The sequence below is a fragment of the Eretmochelys imbricata genome, chromosome 3 (assembly GCF_965152235.1).
Source record: "Eretmochelys imbricata isolate rEreImb1 chromosome 3, rEreImb1.hap1, whole genome shotgun sequence".
In the NCBI taxonomy this organism is placed as follows: Eukaryota; Metazoa; Chordata; order Testudines; family Cheloniidae; genus Eretmochelys; species Eretmochelys imbricata.
In genome coordinates this window covers 14,739,049-14,755,703 of record NC_135574.1, presented here as the reverse complement: position 1 = coordinate 14,755,703, position 16,655 = coordinate 14,739,049, and the positions used below count along the sequence as shown (strand labels likewise).

The following is a 16,655-nucleotide window of genomic DNA, read 5'->3' as shown; positions in this document are numbered from 1 at the left end:
CAGATGCACCCTCTTCCCTGAACGGTCCTGCGTGCCCCCAAGTTTGTGGACCTCTGCTCCACATCCTAGTCCCAGTCCTCCATCATCACGGTCCAGTCCCCTATCTCGCTCCTCTCCCAGCTGCTCATTCCAATCTCCCTGTCCATCTCCTCCTGAACCCTTGTGTCACAGTTCAGGGCAACTGCCCTTGTATTCCCCTTCTGTGGTGCAGCAAGGACACCCTCTCATAGGCTTCCAACTTCCTAGCCATCACTTTTCTTGGGTGGTTACCCGCATCCTGACTGGGGTATTTCTAGCCTGCACAGTTCCCTGGCTACACTGTGAATTCCCCAGTAAAGACAGACTACCTAAGCAGGACTGCTTTGCCTTCTCTTCAGAAACTAAACAGTGTAATTGGTGCTGTCAAGTTCCCATGCAGCTCTTCTCTAGGCAAGTGCATGTATTCTCAAGGTGAAAGCATTACAGAGAAAAAATATTAAAAACAATAAAAGAACCTCCACACATGCTAATAAGCTTTCCAGAAATCACCCCTGACTCCAGCAGGGCTTTGGCTGGTGAACAGTCCTTTGCACAAAAGCACCGCCCTGAACCTGAAAGTCACTCTTTTATCAAATTTGGGCCCCTGGTCTGGTCCTTATGTAACGGGATCATCAGACAATGGCTTTCTCCTCAGGGCCTAGTTTCAAAAGGATGGGTCCACAGGTGAGACATTGCCTATCCCTCCTTCCGAGTATTTCCTAGGAAAACTTTGTTTGTCTTGCACATTGTTTCAAAGAGTCCTTTGATGCTTGTAATACTTCCCAAGTTTTACATTAGTCAGGTGTCCTTCTTAGAAACATTACGTACAATTCCACAATAATATATAAACATTTACATTTTTAATACAATGAACTCCTAGGATACTTAAACTCAATTCAATAAGGGTTAGTCCAGGATATTGCAGGAAATTGCCATATCTGTCACATCTTGTCCCAGTCTTCCCCTCATGGCTCCTCATCCTTCTGCATTCCAATTAGGTGGCTTCCTTATTCTCCTCCGTGCTGCTTGGGTGCCAGCAAGAGGAGCACTGAGAGCATAGGAAAGTCAGTCTCCCTGCACTCTGGTTCTGTGCCCAACGTTCCAACAGCTCCTGGCTTCCGAGAGAAGCAATTGCAGGGGAAGAGCTGCTCATGTCCTGCAGCCATGGGCTGACACATGCTCAGTCACAAATGGAATCTGTGGAGAATTTGGCTGCTAAACTCATAACAAGTCTCTAATGAGCACACACAAACTGTAATATTCCAGAAGCTTGTAATTTAGCCAAATTTTGGCAGATTTCCACTTGGATGACAAAACCCTCTAAATCAGGGGCTGCCTAAATCAAATACCTCCTGGAAAGCATGGAGTTTCTTGAGTTTCTCAACAAAACAATTGTAAGAATTTTTTTACTACAGGTAAATAACAAATCTCCTCCCCTCCCTCCCCCCGAACTTGTCCTGAGAAATGGCTTGACAATTTTTGCTGAAATTTGGAAAATGTCATCCCAAACATATACAGTTTGTCAAAATATAAGGTCCCCAAAACCCTAATTGTTGGCATCCCTAACTATGTCACCTCCAATTTTAGGTCATGGTAGACAATCCCATCTGGGCTGTTAATACAAAAGGATCCTCTAGTGAAATGATTATTTTAATATGATCTATTGCTAGAGGTGATAGAGACTCAGAGGAAAACCTCACCTGGAATACTGTGTGCAGTTCTGGTCTCCCATGTTTAAGAAGGATGAATTCAAACTGGAACAGGTACAGAGAAGGGCTACTAAGATGATCTGAGGAATGGAAAACTTGTCTTATGAAAGGAGACTCAAGGAGCTTGGCTTGGTTAGCCTAACTAAAAGAAGGTTGAGGGGAGATATGATTGCTCTCTATAAATATATCAGAGGGATAAATACCGGAGAGGGAGAGGAATTATTTAAGCTCAGTACCACTGTGGACACAAGAACAAATGGATATAAACTGGTCATTGGGAAGTTTAGACTTGAAATTAGACAAAGGTTTCTAACCATCAGAGGAGTGAAGTTTTGGAATAGCCTTCCAAGGGAAGCAGTGGGGGCAAAAGACCTATCTGGCTTTAAGATTAAACTCGATAAGTTTATGGAGGAGATGGCATGATGGGATAACATGATTTTGGCAATTAATTAATCTTCAAATATTCATGGTAAATATGCTTAATGGCCTGTGATGGGAGGTTAGATGGGGTGGGATTTGAGTTACTACAGAGAATTCTTTCCTGGGTATCTGGCTGGTGAATCTTGCCCATATGCTCAGGGTTCAGCTGATCACCATATTTGGGGTCGGGAAGGAATTTTCCTCCAGGGCAAATTGGAAGAGGCCCTGGGGGTTTTTCGCCTTCCTCTGTAGCATGGGGCATGGGTCACTTGCTGGAAGATTCTCTGCACCTTGAAGTCTTTAAACCACGATTTGAGGACTTCAATAGCTCAGACATAGGTGAGAGGTTTTTCGCAGGAGCGGGTGGGTGAGATTCTGTGGCCTGCGTTGTGCGGGTCAGACTAGATGATCATAATGGTCCCATCTGACCTTAATATCTATGAAAACAAGGGTTCAAAAGCCAAAGGTGGGAAAGGTCACAAAAAAGACTTTGAGAAAACTTCTCCATTTCATGTTAGTGGAGACAGGGATTGGGGAGCCCATGTGCACTACTAGTGTTGAGAGCAACATTGCAGAGCATATAATTGATCACTGAGAGTGCTGCAGGAGTTAATGGGGGAGGACATCAAGTGTGATTAGACATGTGTGCCCCACTCAGGTAGCAGCATACATTCCATTGTTCATTTCCTACTATCCTTGGCTCTTTAAGCACTTCACCTAGAGCAGTTTATGGCAAGCTGGGAGTAAATTTACCCTGCACTAGCCTGTTGCATACTAAATGTCCATGTGGACCCTGTGGCTGAGCAGCAAAAGTTCCCTACTGTGCTTTAGTCTACTCTTGTTTCAAAGCAGGGTAGATTAAAGTGCACTAAGAAACTTTTAGTGCCTGGCAACAGGGTCCACACGGACATTTAGGCTTGGCCTACACTAGCAGGTTATGTTGGTATAACTACGCTGCTCAGGGGTGTGGAAAATCTAGACCATTGAGCGACATAGTTATATTGACCTAACCCCCTGTGTAGACAGCGCTGTATTCACAGAAGGGCTTCTCCTGTCAACATAGCCACTGCATCTGTGGGAGGTGGAGTACCTATGCTGACGAGTGAAGCTGTCCTGCCTGTGTAGTTAGTGTCGTCACTAAGCGCTATATTGGTGGATCTGTGCTGTTGCCTCGCCGTAAGTGTAGACAAGCCCTTAGTGCAGAGTAGAGTTAAACCCCAGATTGTTGCGAACTAAATGTTCTTGTGAGAAGTCCATGGAGAGTATCAGTGTGATGGGTGTTTGTGTTGTGGGCTAAACAGATCATAGGCAATATTGCTCATATCTATATCTAAATAATTGTGATACGATGGTTGTATACTTGTCTCTAAACTTACTTGCTTGTTTTCTTTCCCCTACGAGCATTCATCTCTCTGACAGTCTGCTCCCTCTATTTGTAGAATGTGAACTCTTTGGACGATGAAGTATGCTGTCTTTTGTGTTTGTACAGCACCTAACACTTTACATGTGTACAACTGAAAACAAATATTATGAAACAAACTTCTACTGATCTCTTTATAAGAATAACAACATATCAGTAGTCATCTCATTCTTTGCATACACAGTTTCCCAACAGGCTTGCATTTAGCTTTATATCCCTTCTCTTTCACATGCAGTGAAGGCTTTTCTTTATAGAAAAATAGGAAAAAATTGCAGATTGAAAGTAGTAAATCGAGAGGAGAATCCGCAAGGTCCCAGAACTAAAGAACAATCTCCAGACCAGTATTCCGTAAGGGTCTGAAAGAGTCTAAGGTGAAGATGTATAGAAACGTGGACCTGTGGGTATAATTTGCTTACTGCATGTATAAAACCGTTTGCTGGATTGTTGTTTTCTTCAATCTACCTAATTAAGAGGTAAAGAGATTTATCTGTTGGCATCCATTTGTATGTGGCACTCTGCATATTCATTTATTGAAAATCTCAAAATGTAGTGAATGTTTCTGAAAAATCAGAACAGCACAACTCTATGCTCTTTAGTTTGCCCCTGACATAAATGGGCCAAAAGTGGGATATGTAATCCAAAACAGGTCATTTTTCAAAGTGCCATGTTTCACACAGCAGTTTAATTCGGCTGATAATGAGTTGTTAAGCAAGTATAAGGACCACATGCTGGTTATTACACATAAAACATACAGTAACTAGCAGTTTCTTTAAAACCCTGATCAGACCTTATAAATGCTACAGGTGCAAAACAGCATGCCTCTGTACCAGCTCACATAGGGGAAAAAGGCAATGTAGAATTCCATCCTCAGTGTAACAGAACAAGTTTGAGCAGCACCCTGCCATTGAGGCCTTTGCAGTGCTGTAAGAGGGAGACTGAATGCATTGTGCTCATCAGAGGTACAAATCTGAATTAATACAGTTATTGTTTGCCCGTAAATTAGCAGGCAGAGAAGACTGTGATGCACAGGTTTCACTGCATCTACTGCGTCTAATATTTACAAACAGAACTTTTGACTCTTTTCCTTCTCACTTTTGTGAGGTTCATTTGAAAGGAAGAGCTACTCACTTCCAGTATAACTTAGTTCTTTTATAAAGCGCTTGATGCTCTTCTCATATCCAGAAGCGCTGTCACTTCTAAAACCTATTATGAAATATGGTCAGTTTTTTGTTTGTTTTTGTTTTTCCTTCAGTGCTTTTTTTCTCAGAGGAAATGCTCTATCCTGTTTCTTCTCTGGCCTCTCTGGTCACACCTTCAATATCTCTTTCAGTGGATCCTTCGCCCCACCTTTCACTTTCTGTGGGCATCCCACAAAGCTCTGTTCTTCGCCCATTCCTCTTCTCCCTTGGTGGTCCATTCCCTGGGCGTCTTCATCAGCTCACACAACCTCAACTACCATCTCTATTCCTGTGACTCCTATACATGTCTCCACTCCTGACCTGTTTCTCTCCGGCCATTGCTGCATTTGTGCCACTCTCTGACATCTCCTTATGGATGTCTTCCCATCAACTTAAGCTCAACAAGGTCAAAACCAAGATCCTCATCTTTCTTCCCTTCTCTGTCAGCACTGGATGATACCACCATTCTCCCAGCTACTCAGGCCCTTAATCTGCATGGTTTTGGTTGGCCCCTTCTCTAGACTTTTTTTTCTAGACTATGCCCAAATATTGCCAATATTTGCTACATAACACTTCAGAGACAGTCTGTCCTTTCTGTCCTGCTGCCAAAATTCTCATCCAGGCTCCTATCTTGACTCATGGAACTTTTTTGTCCTTGACCGTCTAAGGTGGGTTTTGCACTCTTCTACGGGACCATTTATGGAGCAAGGTGCTACTCAATATGAGTAGGTGTATCAGAATTTAACACATTGGCTGTTAAATAATTGCCTTTATTTTTAGTAAGTACAACAAGACAGTGAAAATTGCAATGATATCTTAAATTTTTCATTTCCTGACTTTTGTGGCTTTATATTTGCAGACTTAATATTGTGTTAACTTAGCTTTTTGCATTTAACTTTCTAATTCTAAAGAAAATGATGAAATAGATAAAAATGAAAATTTGGAAGAAACATTTTAAAGTGTATGAATGAAGCCTTTAGTTTAGTCACTAGTAACATACTAAATTTAACGTTTTTTCAAACTTATCTGATGACTCCTTACTGAGGACTAGAGATAAACAAGGTTAGAATTTCAGTATCAAACATTTGAGTCAGTATATCAAACATTCTTAAATGTATTTTTAAAATGCGAAAAGTGTTTTTCTTTCCATCTGGAATAACTTGAAAACTGCTGAGTGAATTTTCCTTAACTTCTCAAAACCAAATCCATCTTTTGAGTTAGAGCAGGCATACAATATTACAATATAATTTTTTCAGAAGGTTATAAGCAAGTGAAAACAGGATTTATAATGAAAGTTACTTAAAAACTTCTCTACAGCATTCACAGTAATCTATTTAAAAAAGTAAGCAAACTATTCTAGAATTGGTTGCTATATACACATAAAGCAAATGTTTCTAGTAATTCTCTGGCAAGGGCATCTAAACTAAATTGCCATATGAACCCAGTCAAATATTGGTTTTGTTGTTGTTGTGTTGTTTTCTTGTTTAAACCATGGGTTTGGGATGATTGTGAACGTGTTTCATGTTTTACTAACCAATGTTACAGATTATATTGCGTAAACATTTTTGTAAAATTGTAAGGCGTGTAAAACACTTTTGAGATCGAATATCTGTGCTTGTAAGAAAAGAAAGTAGCTATACTAGAAAGTTGAAGAACTATATTTATCCAAGGTGAGGTACAAGTGCAGTTGGCTAAAATATGAAATTTTCCCCACAGCCTCACCAGTGACCTCAACCTTGGCTTGGATTTTAGAGATAATTAAAGCTGTACTAGTCTTTTCCTGAGCCCGTCTGCCAATGATGTCAAATTGCAGTGAATTATGTATGGGGAGGGGGTTTGTGATGTGGATGGCAGCTAAACATCAGAAACTGATTTAGTTTAGTACTTCAGATTAGATTAGAGTTGTGGGCCCAGAGGTGAATGTGAAGTGTGCTAGTAAGAGTGGCCTTAATCTTTCTCATAGTTTGAACCGCTAGTGGTGCAAGAGGATAGAACATTGTTGAGAATAGATGCTGAAGTAGAAGATCATAAAAATAGTTTGAAATATGAGTATTTTGTTTGAATACCTTCCCATTAAAGTAAACACAAGTTTGCCTCTCTCTCTTCAGAGAAACAGTCTAAACTGTATAAAACATCACAAGCCTTGCTTAGATCGGTTAAGTACATGCACCTGGTATTAGCATAGTTTCATTAAAATGAGGGAATGTAATTAAAATATAGAGCAGCTTTTCAACAGTTTGTGACACCAGAAGTACAAAAATTGTTCTTGGAGTAAAACAAAATACATTTTCACCAGAAATAACAGCCACGTGCAGTAATTATACCAAGATTACCTATATCAAATGGGAATCTTGGGTCCCATTTCAGCAAAGCACTTCAGCATGTGCTTAGCTATAAGCACAGGGGTCGTTCTGTTGAAACCAAAGGGACTGCTCATGTGCTAAGTGTTAAGCATGTGCTGAAGTACTTTTGTAGATTGAGCCCTTAGTCCTTTATGACATGACTCTAAAAACCCTGAAAAAGAGAGCAGTACCTAAAAACGATTGAACATATAGTCTTCTTATAGTGCCCTGTAGCTACTCTGTCCTGTGCCAGGGTAAAAGGGAACAATGAAAATGAATAAATATCTACAGGCAGTCCTCGACTTTACGACGTTCGAGTTACGGCGAATGGCACTTACGATACTTCTACATTGACACCCTGATTCGACTTACGACTGTAGGTTTCGAGTTTCTGATGCTCGGTCCCGCAATGGAGTAGATTGCGGTTCCGAGTTACGACATTCTGACCTACGATACAATTGTAAGGAACCAATACTGTCGTAAATCCAAGGACTGCCTGTATCTGTTAAGGCTAAATTCTTGCCCTCATATACACAAATAGCGCTATACTGAATTCAGCAATGCCATTATTTTCACTGAACTGACACTCAGGGATATCAGTAGAAGTTGTACATGCATATTTGATGGCAGAATTTGGTACTAAATTTCTAATTCTAATGTAAACAGTTATGGCTGTAATTACTAATTTAAGCACTAGTCTGTAGTCCCTGCAGTACACCATCATTTTCACTTTATAGGAAAAACTATTGAAAATTATGGCAATAAGAATATTCAGGGTAGTCATAGGACCTTGAAGGGTACAAATCCATTGAAAGCAAAATTAATTCATACATTTTAATGTCAGAAGGGACCATTAGATCAGTAGTTTCTAGTAAGGCAGCCCACCAACTATGTTTTGCCTCTTTTTGCGACCTACCCATCTTCCAAATTCAGGAGGGCTGAGGAGGCAAAATCATAGGCCAGTGTAGTCATCATCCTCCATTGACAGTGCCTCCTCCACCCCACACTGCAACTATAATCCCAGCCTGGTGTGGAGGGAGATGAGGGGGTGGACTTAAGATCGAACCTGCCCTGCACTCAGCCCATAGCGGAGGCTCCTGTTCTGCAGGACAATGACTGTGCACCAGGTCACAATGTCCAATGTGGTGAGCCAGTGTCGCAACACCACTCAGGTTTGGCTCAACCACTTCTCCGACATGTCAGAGGGCCAAATCTGAGCAAATGGCATTCTGACTGATAAAGGGGTGAGCAGGCCAACCTGAATGGCAAGATGACCCTGTATGCCAGGTTGCAATATCTGAGTGGGGAGCCAGGCCCAGCCCAATAGAACAGGAGCTGCCACTGCAGGGTGAGTGTGGGGTAGGCTCCCTTACTCTGCAACCTTCCTTCCCTAGTTTGGGAAGCACTGTGTCATAGCTCAGGGCACCTATATTCCTCCACTATGGTCCAGCAAGGATACCCAGTCTAGACTTCCTATTCCTCAACTATCACTTCTCTTGTGTGGAGACCTGCATCTCTCTACCTCCTGACTGGGTTTTTTTGAGGCTGCGTTGTTCCCTGCTAACATTGTGATATCTCCAGGAGGCCAGACTGCCTAACCAGGCCAGCATCTGTGCTTTCTTCACTCTTTGAAGGCTATGAACAATGGCATTGCTCATATAAGTTACCACACAGCTCTTTCTAAGCAAGCACATTTATTCTCATGGTGAAAGCATTACAGTAAAACAATAAAAGAGTCTATATGGATGTCAACAAGCTTCCAGAGATGATCAAGCTCCAGCAGCGTTTCTGGTAGGAGTCAGTCCTTCAAACCCCACCAAAGGTTTTCTTCTGTGGTTACAAGTTCATAACAGTGTCAGCTCAGAACAAGCATGCTGACTGCACAGATCAGCCTGTTTCTTTATACAGCTTGGGCTTTGATTTCCAGTCTTCAGGGACAGGTAATCAGTGGACCATGCTTCTGTCCTCAGGGCGTAACTTCAAAAGCTTGGGTTTTTGAATAACTAGAGGAGGGTATCTACCCCTAGGTATTTCCCAGTAATTCCGCTTCATACATATTGTCCCAAAAGATCATTTTGCCACATTGTTCAATAGAGTCCTTGATCAGCCTGGCCTACACCAATTTATGGCCTTTGCATTTAATACAATGGACTCCAAAGTTATTTGAACTTAATTCAATACAGTTTTTCAGCGGTATTGTGGGAAATTGCCGTATCTGTCACACACTGCATTAGCTCACTTAGTCTGACTTCTTGTATAACACAGGTCCAAAGATTTCACCCTGTTATCCCAGTAACTAAAGCATATTTCCAGAAGAGCATCCAGTCTTTATTAAAATACATGAAGAGATGAAGACTCTATGCTTTGTGCTTATATTCTTACAGCATTAAAAGCATGGATTCACTAAACATCAGGAGGTATTGTTGAATCTGATATTCTATTGAGCAGTGTGGCTGAGTGGCTAGTTCACTGGACTGGGACCTGACTTCTGTTCCTTGCTCTGCTGCCCATTGGTTGCATGATCTTAAGTTATTTCATTGTTCTGTGCCTTGGTTTTCTCATCTGTAAAATGGACATAATGATATTGACCTCCTTTGTAAAACATTTTGAGATCTACTGATAAAAAGCAATATATAAGAGTAGTATTATTATTCATCATTGTACATAGGGTCTGAGATTTCTTGGAGGTTAGTGACCTGAAGCCCCAGTCTCATCAGCCTTTGCCATTAATCCAACTTCAAATCTTTAATACCCAGGGTTTTTCTAATAAATAGCATGCAAAAGGCAGGGGAGAGGGCAGAAAGACTCCCTACATTTCTACTTTCTCATGAGATAAAAATGTTCTTTTTTCATATACTGGTATAGTAAGAATTATATAACAACTTATTTCAAAGTAGATTCTAAAAATCCTAGAACCTATTTTAGATCAGTAGATGTATAAAATGATCTCTGGTCTGCAAAAAAAAAAAAAAAAAAAAATTGTTTACACTGTTCAATTTAAAAGGCCTAAATTCTGAAGTCCTTATTCTGTCAAAACTCCAGTTATACTAGAGAGACAAGATGGGTGAGGTAATATCTTTTATTGGACCAATTTCTGTTGGTGAGAGAGACAAACTTTCAACCCACACAGAGCTCTTCTTCAGGTCACACTGCATAAAACTTCAGTTAGGCCTTTAGGATATAGCCCATAGAGTTTTAAGGAGGAAACGTGAACTTGCTGAAAATATAAAGTTAGCAGCGAGCTAGAAACTGAATCACTTTGCTGCAGCATGTGGCTAAGTATACAAAGCAGAGATGCTCACATCTGTAATGAATAAGTTTTTTTCACTAAATGAAGCTCAAACATATATTAGTGCAGTCTATTTATCTGAATGAACGAAGACTGCAAATAATTAAGGACTCTATTCTGGGAATACTTACACCCCCATAGAAGGCTGATTTTCATTCAATTTCTTTCAAAAGAAACCCCAACCCCAATAACCCTGCTCAACTCATTTTAAACACAACTGCCATTCATCAACCTGGATTACTTGCTGCAAATGAACCAGTTATTATTTACTGAAGAAGTAAGCAAATTCCATCTTGCCCTCCTCCTTGTTCAATGTACATATGGGACTGTTGGGAGGGTTAGTAAGGTGGTATGAACTTTGTTTCTCTATCTCAGTGGTTTTCAACCTGTGGTGTGTGGACCCCTGGGGATCCAAGACAATGTCTAAGATTTCCAGAGGCATCCACACATCTATTTGAAATTTTTTAGGGGCCTGCAAATGAAAAAAGGTTTAAAACCACTGCTCTATCTCATCCATCCGAGGCTGTGGTGTTGTATGCTGCACACAGTGATTGATAGAGACTGGGGCATGGAACAGAGCAGGCTAATTAAGGTGGTGAAGGTAGTTTGGGACAGTAACCCCAAGATGTGGTGGTGATTATCTGCCTTTGACTGAGAGAATGTGTGCAATGTTGGTTTTAAGGTTACTAGAGTTGGGAATGTTTTGGATCCCCAGCAGCTGATGATAATCATAGAATTGTAGAAACGTTGGGCTGGAAGGAACCTCAAGAGGTCCTCTAATCCATCTCCCTGTACTGAGACAGGACCAAGTATACCTAGACCATCTGTGAGAGATATCTATCTAACCTGTTCTTAAAAGCCTCCAGTGACCGCTGTTCCACAACCAACCTTGATAACGTGTTCCAGAGCTTAGCTATCCTTATATTTAAAAAGTTTTCCCTAATATTTTATCTAAATCTCCCTTCTTGTTTTACCTTCGGTGAACATGGAGAACAATTGATCACTGTCCTTTTTAGAACAGCCCTTAACATATTTGAAGACTGTTATCAGTTTCCCCCTCATTCTTGTTTTCTCAAGACTAAACACACCTAGGTTTTTTTAACCTTTCCTCCTAGGTCAGGTTTTATTAAACCTTCTGTCATTTTTGTTGCTCTCCTCTGGTGTCCAGAACTGGACACAATACATCTGAGGCCTCACCAGTGCTGACCAGAATGAGGCAGTTATCTCCTGTGTCTTAATAAGAAGCAACGGCTGGATCTTAAAACCAGACATATTCAAATTAGAAGTGAGGGACACATTTTTAACAGGGAGGGTAGTTAACCACTGGAACCAAGTACCAAGGGAAGTGATGGATTCTCTCTTTTGATGTCTTCAAATCGAGACCAGGTACCTATTGGAAAGATACATTTTAGTGAAACTCAAGTTTTTTGGCTCAGTGCAAGGGTAGTGGGTGACATTTTGATCACTCTGGTTATAGAGTGTATGATAACACCCATTGTTTCATGTTCTCTGTGTGTATATATATATCTTCCTACTGTATTTTCCACTGCATACATCCGATGAAGAAGGTGTTAGCCCACAAAAGCTTATGCTCAAATAAATTTGTTAGTCTCTAAGGTGCCACAAGTACTCCTGTTCTTTTTGCGGATACAGACTAACACGGCTGCTACTCTGAAACCATTCTATAGCCTATGTTACACAGGAGGTCAGACTAGATCAGGGGTTCTCAAACTGGGGGGTCGGGACCCCTCAGGAGGTAACGAGGTTGTTACGTGGGGGACCGTGAGCTGTCAGCTTTCACCCCAAACCCTATTTCACCTCCAGCATTTATAATAGTGTTAAATATTTTATAAAAGTGTTTTTAATTTATAAGAGGGGGGGTCGCACTCAGAGGCTTGCTGTGTGTAAGGGGTCACCAGTACAAAAGTTTGAGAACCACTGGACTAGATGATCTGATCACAGAATCATATGACTGGAAGGGACTTCGAGAGATCATCTAGTCGACTCCCCTGCACTCATGGCAGGACTAAGTATTATTTAGACCATTCATGACAGGTGTTTGCTTAACCTGCTCTTAAAAATCTCCAATGATGGAGATTCTACAACAGCCCTATGCAATTTATTCCCATGCTTAACCACCCTGACAGTTGGGAAGTTTTTCCTAATGTCCAACCTAAACATCCCTTGCTGCAATTTAAGCCCATTGCTTCTTGCCCTATCCTCTGAGGTTAAGAACAATAATTCTTGGTCCCTCTTGGCCTTAAAATCTAAGAATCGAAGAATTCCTTCTAAAAATAAGATAACTAGACCTGTGTTAAAGAATGTTAAGTTTACAAAGTCAAGTACTCAGAATTAAGTTTGCGCTAGTGGAGCCCTTATAAATAATAGTTTTTATGTACATTTGTCGTATTCTAATGTTGTGTTTTGTAATTGTATAAATAAATATTAACTTTGCCCATTTGCCTCTGACCCTGGCCACAATACTTTGGTTGATTTCTTACGGACGCAAGTGGCTCTCCAGAGTGGATTTGAAGGAGGACAGGTTAGTAGCTTTAACAAACATCAGTTCAGAAAGGGCAGTTTGGGCATAAGGGTTGGCATAGAAGAAACCTCGAAGGCATTTGTGGAAGGAACAGATAAGTGGATAGTCGTGGCTGGTGGTCGTGGTGTTAGAGAAGTGGCAGAGTGATGTGATAAGAGACATATATGAGCAGGAGCATGGTTGTGATTGATTTAATAAAATGATAGGAATAACATGTTAATATTTAGTTAACCTTCACAGTATTTTCAGATTTTTGTTATGAATATGTGAGACTTCAACTCACAAATTAAAGCCCCAAAGTGTCTGTCTGGGCAGGTGGCCCCCTACACCGCTCAGCGTCCCACAGAATTAAAAGCACTTTCTTGTGGGAGTAAGGGTCTGTGTGTGCAAATCTCTTTCCTGGGCCAGATCTGAAGCTGCCAACTAGTGACTGTGTTGATATTGTTTACTCTATAACCTCTTAGCCTTGTATTAGTATTGATATTATTTATAACACTTTGTGGAGGTTTGAAGGCTGCTGTTGGTTTTTCGTTTATATGTTACTGAGAAATATGTGGTATTATATTATACAGTAAGCTGCCCAGCCTCATAAATTAGAAGAGAAATACATTGGGCACAGTTTTTATAGATGTATGCCTTGTAAATCACCTCCATGTTTCATGGTTCTAGGCACTGGAAAATATTTGTGATCTTTAATCAAAAGTACATAATTGTTTAGATACTGAAGGGTGAGGCAAAGCTCAGAAGTGGTACTTTTTTTCTTAGTTCTGCATTGTCCTGTATCTCTCTCTTATTACCTTAGAGAAGAGTTGCTAGTAGTGAGGGAGAGATGTCGAGTGGTTTAAACACAGGACTGGGAGTTCGGATTCTTTAATTCCATTCTTGATTTTGGCAATGGCCTGCTGTTTAAAATTTGTATATCTCTTCCTCATTCTGCCCTTCTGTAAAATGGATGTACAGCGGATCTCAACTACTGGCCTTAGCTTTTCCACAATAAATAAATGAATCTTAAAAAAAACCCTAAAATCCAAACTTACCTTAAACCCCTCAACGCTGTGCATGAGAGGTGTTGGTGGGATATAAATTCAATTTGCAAGGCATGCAAACTGTATGGTGATGCAAAGGGTATAAATACTTAAATAGATTATGATTAACTCCTTTTTTATGGGATTCATTATAGTGTGTAAAGTGTTGTCACCCCTTGTGGTTTAGGGAGCACGGCCCCTTTAAAACCTCATCCTGAAGGAGAGAAAGTGCTGGTTGTTCCAGAGTAGGAGGGTTGAGAGCATGAGAGTGACAGGGACAGGTCTGTGTTTGTAGCTCCAGACAAGAGGGCCTCATGTAGCAAAGCAGCCAGGAACGAGCCCAAAGCCCTGCAGGGACAGAGCAGCCCAACAGAGGTGTCCCAGCTCAGGAGCCAGGAGGAACACGGCCAGGAAGGAATCATGTAAGAAAGACAAACCAGAACCAGCCCCAGTATCACTGGAACCCAGAACTGTACAGGGCTGTGAGTACTGAGGCTTTTGACTGCATTGGGAATAAGGAGGAAGGTTGTAGCTAGTTAAGTGAGGAGGCTGTTACTCTGTGTGGGTTTGTGGAAAGTAGCAGAAGAGGACATGAGGAGGGTTTTTGTTGCGGAAAGTTTTGTGGTGCTGAAGACAGCCAGGAGCACCAAAGACTCACTTCCAGACTGGAACTCTGCCCAGGATTCCTGAACTCTGAGTCCAGAGACATCGCTCAGCACCTATCCTTTTATATTGTGGTACCACTGAGCCTGAGGTCCTCGTGTTGGGTGTCATCATGTTTTACCCTTCCGCCATCATTTTGCCTTGTTTTTTTCATCCATTCACCCCTCTGTAAATAAATATTTCCCTTTCTTATATTTATTGTAATGTTCCTCTGTGTGTGTGAGTGTTTACTCTGGGATGGAAGAGAGTATCCATGCTGCATTCCTGCGTGTGCCTTTTCTTGGCTGGAGCTGCCCCATATAGTGGTCTCCATCTTGGCCATGAGGGCACTATAGTTCTTCAAGTGCTTGCTCATATCAATCCCAATTAGGTGTGCACGTGCCACGTGCATCGCCGTCAGAGAATTTTTACCCTAGCAACATCCGGTGGGTCGGCTGTGGAGCCCCCTGGAGTAGCGCCTTCATGGAGCTCGATATGTACCCCAGCCCACCCAGCGCCCCCTCAGTTCCTTCTTATCACCCATGACAGTCGTTGGAACTGTGGAGTGCTCCTTCGCTGCTCTCTACTCTCCCTAGCAGATATCTCATAGTTTAGTTCATAGTTCATAGTTATAGTGTTTGACAGTTATAGTTGTTAGTGTTAGTGGGGCTGGGTTTTTTTTCCCTTCCTCCCCGTCCTTTCTCTTGGGCTCATGCCCAAGGCTCCGGGATTTAAGCCCTGCAGTTCCTGCTCTAAGCCCATGCCAACGGGTGACCCCCATGACTCTTGCCTGAAGTGTCTGGGGGAGTCTCATCAAGCAGAGAAGTGCAGGATCTGTAAAGGGTTTTGTCCCTGGACTAAGAAGGAGCGGGACTTTCGTTTAAGACAGCTCCTTATGGAGACGGCTCTTAGCCCTCAGCTTCCTGCCGCACACCAAGATCCAGCACCGAGCACCTCGGTATGCAGCGCCCAGGCGACAGCAGTAGGAGTAGCACTGCGGTTGGACTCTGGCAGAGGCCCGTGGCACTGGCGCTCCCCGGCACCACAACCTACATCATCGGCCCGGCACCGCTCCCACTCTCCTGGCCAGAAGCGGCACCGGAAGCCGGAAAAGGCTGGCCCACCTCTACAGAGACCAGCCTCCCTGGAACCGCCAGTGGAGAGACATCCTGCAGGGGAGCGTTTAGGGGCACAACCTATGGCTTCAGCACCGTTGACTCCGGCCCTGATGGCAGAGCTGTTGAGTCCGGTGCCCCTGGACTCTCCAACACGCAGCGTGGTTGAGCTGCAGTTGCTGTCCACTCCAGATACCTTTGCGGCTGCAAATGATCTTATTGCCATGACAGTATCGGCATCCCCTCAGTCTCAAGCCAAGGCGCCGTCGCCTGTCGTGTGGCACTGTCCCAGGGCAAGCCGGCACTCGTCCACCCTTGGCACTGTCGGTCAAGCTGCGGCGCCGATCCCGTTCTCGGCACCGTTCCCATTCCCGACGCCACTCGCAGTCGCGGCACCGGTCATATTAGCGGCACCACTCTGACTCCCAGCACCACTGTGCCTGCCAGTTGCTGTCAAGGAGCAGATCCTGGACCCGTCGCCACTCTTGACGCCGATCATCATCTCGGCCCAGGTACAGATCCAGGCGCCGTTCCAGATCTCGGTACCAGTCCAGGTTCCAGCACCGCTCTCTAGTGTCACGACACCATTTCCCCATTGCCTCGTCAACGTGACTCGGCGCAGATCCGCTAGGCACCTCCGTGGCCCTCACATTCCACCTCTCGTTCTTCAGGATCGGAGGCTGTGTCACATTTCTCAGAGCACCGCCATTTGAACCACAGCCACCTGGAGTCAGGGGCTGGACATTGGCAGGAGCAAGGTCCCGCTCAAGGAGCCACTCAATGGCTGTTCTGGACACCCTGGGCATACCACCAGGCCCAGGGTGCTCCGACTGGGGTGCGAGTGCCAGAGGCTTTCGCCAGTCGGCCCACCCGGGAGGCATGACAGCTTCTCTCCCCGCTTCAGGACCTCCTCCAACACCAGTTCCTGGTCTGGGCACTGAGGTTGCGGGCACAG

General features: G+C 43.0%; 1 protein-coding gene across 20 annotated transcripts in view; it reads left to right on the top strand.

The window, feature by feature from the left end:
* SUPT3H (SPT3 homolog, SAGA and STAGA complex component) overlaps positions 1-16,655 on the top strand; it is a 479,206-nt gene that overhangs the window by 299,226 nt on the left and 163,325 nt on the right. Inside the window, exon 4 of one of the 20 annotated variants that reach the window (XM_077812425.1) lies at positions 12,887-12,918. The exons of the other annotated variants lie outside the window; for them this stretch is intronic. The gene's annotated coding sequence lies outside the window, so the exon portion shown is untranslated. The remainder of the gene's footprint in view (positions 1-12,886; positions 12,919-16,655) is intronic. 20 annotated transcript variants of the gene reach the window in all.